The following is an 8,107-nucleotide window of genomic DNA, read 5'->3' as shown; positions in this document are numbered from 1 at the left end:
CCGTGTATTATGGACACATTCTTGTTCTTCCTATTTCACAGAGCCTATATTTTGATAATCAAAATGTGTCTTAATTTGTAGGTAAGAGAATGTCAGGTTTTATTACTGACTGGTAAGACAAAGGGCTGCTTTGTTCCACCACCATATCTTGACAGCTATGGAGAAACAGACCAAGGTCTCAGGTAGGACACACATTTTTTTATCTATAGAATATTATTAGAGGAAAACGACTAATTTTAAAAGTATTTGAGAATATTTAATCAAAAGTTCAAACATATAAAATGAATGAATAACAGCTGTCATATCCATCTTGATAATGTCAGTTTCTTAAGCAGAAAATAATGGATTAAACCTGGTTTTTATAGCTAGCTAAACCTCTCACTTGTATGTCAATTGCATAAAATGGCATTATATTGACAACGGTGTGTAATCAAAACAAATAGACATAATAGGTAAAAATGTCAAAAATAGGGGTACAACAGCAGTCATTGAAATGTTTAGAAAGGAAATTGTTGTCATAAGTGTTAATAAATACCTAGTGAAGGGTTTTACACTCTTTGAGTAAAAAGAGACAATTTTTCAGAGGAAAGGAAGATTGTCACATATAATGACAAAATTCGTTGTTGTCAATTATGATATTTCTGTAAGAAATGTAAGACATTTCATTTTGAAAGGAGGTAACAGATGCAGTATGATGGAAATCATATTCAAGTAATAAATCTTTTATAAATGACTTGTATCAATACTTTCATATCAGTTTTGTAAGGTCCATGATAGTTTTTGTTAATTTTGTTCATGACTTTTCCAGATGAGGGAAAATTTAAATGTTTAAAAATTAGATACAATGGTTTCTACTGTTTAAGACTATTGGCCTTTGGCTTTGGCATTTCATTGGTATGCTCGTCATCACATTTTATCCATATATTTGATAAAGACTATATGAGAGTGCTACCAGTACATGTTAAAATCAATAAGTCTGGCCCTACAAAGTCAGTTTTTCATATTAACCATTTTTTTAGCTCACCTGGCCCGAAGGGCCAAGTGAGCTTTTCTCATCACTTGGCGTCCGGCGTCCGGCGTCGTCCGTCGTCCTGCGTCCGTCGTCGTTAACTTTTACAAAAATCTTCTCCTCTGAAACTGTTGGGCCAAATTAATCCAAACTTGGCCATAATCATCATTGGGGCATCTAGTTTAGAAATTGTGTGGCGTGACCCCGCCAACCAACCAAGATGGCCGCCACGGCTAAAAATAGAACATAGGGGTAAAATGCAGTTTTTGGCTTATAACTCAAAAACCAAAGCATTTAGAGCAAATCTGACATGGGGGTAAAAATGTTCATCAGGTCAAGATCTATCTGCCCTGAAATTTTCAGATGAATCAGACAACCAGTTGTTGGGTTGCTGCCCCTAAATTGGTAATTTTAAGGAAATTTTGCTGTTTTTGGTTATTATCTTGAATATTATTATAGATAGAGATAAACTGTAAACAGCAATAATGTTCAGCAAAGTAAGATTTACAAATAGGTTAACATGACGGAAATGGTCAAATGACCCCTTTAAGAGTTATTGCCCTTTATAGTCAATTTTTAACCATTTTTTGTAGATCTTAGTTATCTTTTACAAAAATCTTTTCCTCTGAAACTGCTGGGCCAAATTAATCCAAACTTGGACATAATCATCATTGGGGTATCTAGTTTAGAAATTGTGTGGCGTGACCCCGCCAACCAACCAAGATGGACGCCACGGCTAAAAATAGAACATAGGGGTAAAATGCAGTTTTTGGCTTATAACTCAAAAACCAAAGCATTTAGAGCAAATCTGACATGGGGTTAAAATGTTCATCAGGTCAAGATCTATCTGCCCTGAATTTTTCAGGTGAATCAGACAACCAGTTGTTGGGTTGCTGCCCCTAAATTGGTAATTTTAAGGAAATTTTGCTGTTTTTGGTTATTATCTTGAATATTATTATAGATAGAGATAAACTGTAAACAGCAATAATGTTCAGCAAAGTAAGATTTACAAATAGGTTAACATGACGGAAATGGTCAAATGACCCCTTTAAGAGTTATTGCCCTTTATAGTCAATTTTTAACCATTTTTTGTAGATCTTAGTTATCTTTTACAAAAATCTTTTCCTCTGAAACTGCTGGGCCAAATTAATCCAAACTTGGACATAATCATCATTGGGGTATCTAGTTTAGAAATTGTGTGGCGTGACCCCGCCAACCAACCAAGATGGACGCCACGGCTAAAAATAGAACATAGGGGTAAAATGCAGTTTTTGGCTTATAACTCAAAAACCAAAGCATTTAGAGCAAATCTGACATGGGGTTAAAATGTTCATCAGGTCAAGATCTATCTGCCCTGAATTTTTCAGGTGAATCGGACAACCTGTTGTTGGGTTGCTGCCCCTAAATTGGTAATTTTAAGGAAATTTTCCCGTTTTTGGTTATTATCTTGAATATTATTATAGATAGAGATAAACTGTAAACAGCAATAATGTTCAGCAAAGTAAGATTTACAAATAAGTTAACATGACCGAAATGGTCAGTTGACCCCTTTAGGAGTTATTTCCTTTTATAGTCAATTTTTAACAATTTTTTGTAAATCTTAGTTATCTTTTACAAAAATCTTCTCCTCTGATAATACGTGGCCAAATTAAACCAAACTTGGCCACAATCATCATTTGGGTATTTAGTTTTAAAAATGTGTGGCGTGACCCGGTCAACTTACCATGATGGCCGCCATGGCTAAAAGTAGAACATAGGGGTAAAATTCAGTTTTTGGCTTATAACTAAAAACCAAAGCATTTAGAGCAAATATGGGGTAAATGTTCATCAGGTCCAGATCTATCTGCCCTGAATTTTTCAGGTGAATCGGACAACCTGTTGTTGGGTTTTACAAAAATCTTCTCTGAAACTACTAAGCCAAGTTAATTATAGATAGAGATAATTGTAAGCAGTTAGAATGTTCAGTAAAGTAAGATGAACAAACACATCACCATCACCAAAACACAATTTTGTCATGAATCCATCTACGTCCTTTGTTTAATATTCACAAAAACCAAGGTGAGCGACACAGGCTCTTTAGAGCCTCTAGTTTTTCAACCACTCCCATGTTTTACTAATTAGAATATTTAAATATTTTTTAATTTTATTTTTACAGACGTGGTAATCCTTTACATCTGTGTCCAGACAGCTATAAAAACCTTCAGAAATTGTGGTTTAATCACAGTTTACCAGAGACTATATCTCACAGCCTGGAGACAAATACAAACCTATTAACTTTTGATTGGCAACATCTTTGATGAAATATAAATTAGTTGGAATGTTACTTCTTATTACACCTTATTTTATTTTTATAACATGTACAACTGGGATTTCTTGAAAACGGATCAAAACCGTCATGACATAATATAGATTATAAATCACAAGCATATCATCTTTGTATATGTTGGTTTGTATGCATGCTTCCTGGTGAGCTTTGTGATATCTGGACTTTATTAAGCATATGATTTTAATTATTAAGATTAATAATTAAGTCTTTCAATATTGTAAATAGACAGGTAATACTATAAAAGACATTCATTAGATAGAATTAGAAGCCTTGAATTAACCCTATGGAGTTTTAGCTGATGTATATATAATTATCTTCACTGTATTTATTCCATATTTTGTTTGGTAGTAATTTGTTTTTTGTACAAATAGGTGATAATAACCTTAATTAGAAGCAGGTGTCTCCTGTGATATGGACAAATAACAAATTTCTGCTTTTACGAAACCATTATTATATTCAAATATGATGTGGCTCAATTCACTGGTGAAAATGTGTTTTATGCACATTAGTAGAGAATCTCAGACTTTCACATGCTTGAGGTGTGAACTGTGAAATCTTATGAGATGATTTCAAATAACTAAGAGTTTTTTTACCATTATGTTTAATTACAACACATAGCTTGTGAAATAAGAAGAAACAAATACAATTGCCATACCAAGGCTGTCAATGAAAACCCAATCTCAGTTTGTTGTGAACTGATTAACAATGGTAACTGTTGTGCTGAACGGATGAATCATTACTGTACACACTTGTTCTTGTTATTCTCAGGTATTTGCATTGCATTGCATTATGGTATATAAAGTACCAGTTTTTTTATTTGCTTGAATTTGAGGGATTGTTGGTGATATCTTTTAAATTGTTTTCATTTTCAAGTCATATTTATTCATTTTGAAAATATCTGAAGTGTTGTGTGTTTACTTTTCTAAGGATTTCTTTGCATTTCCCTAGACTGGATTTCTCAATCATCAATAAGGTACATATATTGAGTTTTAAAAATATGTCTGATGGCCCCCACCTGCTGACTAACATGGCTGACATGACTAAAAATACAACACATGGGTTAAAATGTATTTTTTTGTCTGCTATATAGACAAAGAAAATCTGAAAAGGACAGAATTATTCAAAATGATGAGATACACCCAATTACTACATCAAAACTGTCGGACGAATTCTTGTAAGAGTTATTGCCCTTAACAATGAAGTTTTACCATAAAAGTATTTTATTTTTAATGATATCTTAAAAATAAGAATAGACAAAAACATAAATAGCAAAAATGATCTGCAAGATGACATCTACAAATAAGTCAACATGACAGGAGTCATTTGGTGATTCCTTATTTAAGTTATTGCCCTTTAATGATGATTTTTCCCAATTTTTTTTTCTTATTATCTTGAAAACTATAAAAGAAAGATAGAAACTTAGAATAGCAAAAATGATCAGCAAGACAAAATTTACAAATAAGCCATGGCTGAAATCTTCAGTCAACTCATAATTTGAGTTATTGCCCTTGAATTTTTAAAATGTCACTATAAAATTAGCAACAACAAAAAATGCAGTTAGGTCCAAGAAATATCAAGTATAGTATTATTGTTATCATTTATATTGTTGAACTTGTATCATCCCTTCTATTTCATAGCTGATAATGTTAGTGTGTGGAGTTAATTTTCAGTGTCAGAAATAAAGATGGGTGAAATAGTGTACAGTTCTTTCAAGAAACCTAACACATGCTTTATGCAAACCAATTATAAATTTTCCTATCACTGCTTTCCAAAGGTAAATGTTCTACTGATATGATATGCTAAAACTATAATTGTCAGTAGATATTTAATTTTATAATATAAATCCATTACTTGTTTGAAAAGGAAAGTTTATGTTATTATAGCCAGTGCTGTCTTTTATTGTTTTTGTTATTCATTATTATTTATATTGTTGTTTGAAATGAATTCTGTACAAACTTGTGTGTATTAATCTGTCTTGTCATCAATAAAAGAATGTGTAATATTTAGATTTTGTTTTCGTCATGATGATGCCTGAAAGTCCCTAAATGAAATGTGTACATGTATGTTGTACTTATTTCATCTGACCTCTCTAAATGAAATGTGTACATGTATGTCGTGCTTATTTCATCTGACCTCTCTATAAATGAAATTCACAAGAATAAGGTACATATAAAGCCCAACAGAAAAATAAATCGAGTATGGCACTTAATGAATTAATATGCCTGGCAACATTGTAAACTTATGAGGACAAGGCCAAGCTGAAGTGGAAGTTGTCTATATCACAAATCCTGTCTACTCTGTCTTTGAGTTCAATGTCTATTTCTGATTGTTTACTAGATGACACTTTTAATTGTTCACACAACAATTGCAATGTCAATAGCTTAATTATCAAAGGTCAACTCTTTGTTCAGTGTAATAAACAACTTTCCAGTTCGATGCATTTCCATCAACAACTTTGGTTTTAGTGAAGGTCACTCGTGCGTTTAGGTGTGTCGTGACTTCCATTTCAATGTTGAGCGAAGTGGTTGAAAAACTATAAAGCTTTATTACAAGAATTATTTTGCAAATTAAATTCTCATAATTGACAATCTGCACCACTGTCATTAGGGAATTTTGATTAAGTACCTACTAAACAAACTTTATTCCTAGTTAATCCTGAACAAGGACGATCACTAAGACGCTTGAACGTTTATAGTGCAGGGATACAGGCAAGCCCCTCTATCTGGTTAATGATGTCACAAAGGCGCGTATAATTGAAGAGTTTTTTTCTGGTGATGGATGAACTCAAAAGAGGTCTATTGTTTCAGACCTCGAGTTCATTGTTCTGAATGTGAATTTTTTAATAAATCTATTAAGATTTCTAACCGGATTTTTGTGACAAAAATGTCGGTTATTCATTTGGGGATGTCAGGCGGGCAGCAGCCAAATGTTGTCTGTGCATTTACGCATGAACCATTCAACCAAAGCTTTTAAAATTCAAATATGTTGTTATTGACAACAAAATGGAGGTCAATTTCAATAATGACGATTTTGACTTTTACCATTCAGGAGTTATTGTTCTTGAAAGATTGAAAAATGGTGTTTCCAGTTGTGTCCCTGAATTTACTCATGAACCGTTCAACCAAAGCTTTTCAAATTTAAATATGTTGTTACTGATGACAAAATTGAGGTCAAGTTCAATAATGGCGATTTTCACTTTTTCTGTTCAGGAGTTATGGTTCTTAAAAGATTGAAAAAATTGTGTTTCTAGTCATGTTGTTGCATTTACTCATTAACCATTCAAGCAAAGCTTTTCAAATTTTAATATGTTGTTACTGATGACAAAATGGAGGTCAAATTTGATCATCTAATTCGATTGTTTAGCTAATGAGTCATAACAATTTAGAAACAAAATAATTTACTTTCCAACAAATGTTTTATTGAGTGAATACACATATATACAACAATGTATAATTACTAGAAGTTCCTAAGATCTTTAATTGCTCAAAAATAAATCTTGAAATGCTGATAATTTTAGTTTTTTTACTTATCTGTTGTAGTTTTCCAAATGATAGCAATAAAATGCTCCTTGCAGGGCAGCAGGTTGATAAGACCACAAAGGTCAAACCCTGAACAGTTGGGAGAAGTATGGAGACTATATTCAAGCTTCATACAGCTCTGAATTAGGATTGTGATGAAACATTTGACACAGCATAGGTTTCTGGCACAGAATGCATGTGGTTAAAAAAATGATGTTTTTTTTAAATTGGGACCTATTGTGTTTCAATATCCCATATCAAAAGCAGTTTTTAGCATATCCAAGTGCACTGTTGTTCAATCTATTCAAACTTTTTGCAATTCTGTTGCCCCATTGAAAAAATACAATAGCTATTGTTCTCTGTGCAGTTTATTCACTTTTAAATTTCTTCAAGAGAAATCTATCCCTCTTTGATTAATTAACCTATGGTCGCCAAAACCCTAAAAATTAATCCCAACCTTCCTTATTTTGGATATGGAACCTTATGGTAAAATTCAATAGAGATACATAGACTTATAACTGTACTCAAGTTATTGTCTTTAAACATGTTTAACATAGCCACATTCCTTGGAGCCTGTAGTTCAGTGGTTGTCATTGGTTTATGTTTGTATGAGTCATATTTGTTTTTCATTAATTGTTTTGTTATAAATTAGGCTGTTAGTTTTATCAATTGAATCATTTCATATTTTTAATGTCAAAGCATTTTATAGACAGCATAAACAGTATGGTTTTTTTTTCTCATTGTTGAAGGCCAAACAGTAATATTGCCTCGCAGTTCTTACATCCACTTCATTAAAACTGAGGTGGATGTTGTCTCATTGGCAATCATACCACATCTCCATGTTTTCATATTTAAATGCAATAGAAGGAGGCATCCACTTATTTTGGTCGAAAGTATTTTTCAGTTGATCTTGTATTAAAGCTGATAATTTTTCCTGCTTATAGTTTCCACTTATCTATTTTATTTTTTAAGATAAAAGGCAAAGACTCAAAAACTATTCAACATTGAGAATTGAATGGCAAGAATTAGGCTTACAAGGAGTCATGTAATGGTTTTGGTGATATTATTTGCATTTTGTAAATTTTGTGTAATATACTGGAATCCTGAAACTGACCTTTAATATTAATTTAAATTTATTTGTTCTTAGTGTTGATGTATTAACACTCAAAATCTGAAGATATGATCAAATGTTGATAAATGTCAGCATAATGTGCTAATTATTTTCAACAATACATAACCAAAGAAAAAGAAAAA

General features: G+C 32.2%; 1 long non-coding RNA gene across 1 annotated transcript; it reads left to right on the top strand.

Moving 5' to 3' along the window:
• The first annotated feature begins 80 nt into the window (after positions 1–80).
• Positions 81–5,341, top strand: LOC139509591 (uncharacterized). Its single transcript, XR_011661753.1, has 2 exons — positions 81–182; positions 3,165–5,341. It is a non-coding gene; the product is annotated as an uncharacterized lncRNA (long non-coding RNA).
• The last annotated feature ends 2,766 nt before the right edge of the window (positions 5,342–8,107 follow it).

The sequence above is a fragment of the Mytilus edulis genome, unplaced genomic scaffold, assembly GCF_963676685.1.
Source record: "Mytilus edulis unplaced genomic scaffold, xbMytEdul2.2 SCAFFOLD_900, whole genome shotgun sequence".
Taxonomy (NCBI): Eukaryota; Metazoa; Mollusca; class Bivalvia; order Mytilida; family Mytilidae; genus Mytilus; species Mytilus edulis.
Note: the sequence above shows the minus strand (reverse complement) of the source record. Positions and strands in the feature narration are given on the sequence as shown.